The following is a 1,763-nucleotide window of genomic DNA, read 5'->3' as shown; positions in this document are numbered from 1 at the left end:
ACATGAGCCGTTGCTGAATCAACTGCCAGTGGAATCGGCACGCTACGACTCTGCCGCTCCGCAGCCGCGTGGAAAGCGAGTTAAAACATATTTAATTAACGTGTTTGTTCAAAGGGTCTCACGTCTCAACGAATGACTATAAGAGGAACCACCAATGTTTCTCTCACACCTCACCCCTAGAGCCCAGAAAAGAGACCACTCCACCCCCCACAGAGTTTCCCTCCTGTCATTCCTGACAAAATAATGTCGTCAGCTCCACTCTGTCACTGACACTCAGTATCAAGAGTCACTATACCACGACCAGCTGCAAAACAAGGTTTTGGAAAATGATAGCACCCAAAGGGGACAATACTTTCCAATGTGATTAGTACCGGTAAGTGAAACTTCCAAATCTAAGGCGATATTCATGCAACTAAAGATTTGTTGCAAGAAATTATGATATTTTTGAGGACCAATGATAGTTGGTGAAACGAGAATTCTTGTGGGTTTTGCAATAAGACAAGTGAAGAAGTTACATGTTGGTTTTTGTGCTAACAATGGACTTTTTCGTAAACTATTAATCTGTCTTGCCCTCAGTTACTAGTTTAATATTATACTGTTTCAAGACTCTGTCGCATTCTCTGAAGTAGAATGTTAGTAACACCCCACTGTGTTTTGGCAAAACAAGCACATTTTAACATGGCAACAAAAGAAATTACGTATCACTCAAATCTCGTCACAGTCCTTCAAGAAACCCTCTCCTCAACAACCCTCTTCGTATTGTAAGTAGGCTGTTTATGTTTTCTTATCGGCAACGTTACGTAGCGCTCGGTATGAAAATCACTGGCTGTGCTGTGTGCAGTCTGTGGCTAGTTTGCATTGTTGTCTGCCATTGTAGTGTTGGGCAGCTGGACGTGAACAGCGCGTAGCGTTGCGCAGTTGGAGGTGAGCCGCCAGCAGTGGTGGATGTGGGAAATGAGATGGCGGATTTTTGAGTACAGAATGGATGTCATGAACTGCTATATATATGATGACTATTAAGGTAAATACATTTTTTGTTCTCTATTAAAATCTTTCATTTGCTAACTATGCCTATCAGTAGTTAGTGCCTTCAGTAGTTTGAATCTTTTATTTAGCTGGCAGTAGTGGCGCTCGCTGTATTGCAGTAGTTCGAGTAACGAAGATTTTTGGTGAGGTAAGTGATTTGTGAAAGGTACAGGTTAATGTTAGTCAGGGCCATTCATTTGTAGGGATTTCTGAAAGTCAGATTGCGTTGCGCTAAAAAAAATATTGTGTGTCAGTTTAAGCACAGTCTTGTACAATTGTTCTAAGGGGACGTTTCAGTATTACTGACTACTCGATACCAGTTCTGTAGTGCAACATTTTCAATGGTTTCTTTTGACAGCACTCAACATCACTGAGCGTAAATTTCTTACTGTTTTTTGCCACATTGCTTTTCACCTAGGAACATATTTTCTGTGTCGGATTTATATGAGCGTTGTAAGGAGGAGCCTGATTAAACAAACCCTTTAGCATTAGCTAGTTCGTCGAATTGGTAACGTGGATTATTTGGCATGCGCAACACTGTAAGTTACATTAACACTGCCTTATACAGGGTGTTACAAAATGGTACGACCAAACCTTCGGGAAACATTCCTCACACAAAATAAAGAAAAGATGTTATTTGGACATGTGTCCGGAAACGTTTAATTTCCATGTTAGAGCTCATTTTAGTTTCGCAGTATGTACTGTACTTCCTCGATTCACCGCCAGTTGCCCCAATT

This window comes from Schistocerca cancellata, chromosome 8, assembly GCF_023864275.1.
Source record: "Schistocerca cancellata isolate TAMUIC-IGC-003103 chromosome 8, iqSchCanc2.1, whole genome shotgun sequence".
In the NCBI taxonomy this organism is placed as follows: Eukaryota; Metazoa; Arthropoda; class Insecta; order Orthoptera; family Acrididae; genus Schistocerca; species Schistocerca cancellata.
The sequence above is the reverse complement of the archived record's forward strand: the minus strand, read 5'-3'. Positions refer to the sequence as shown.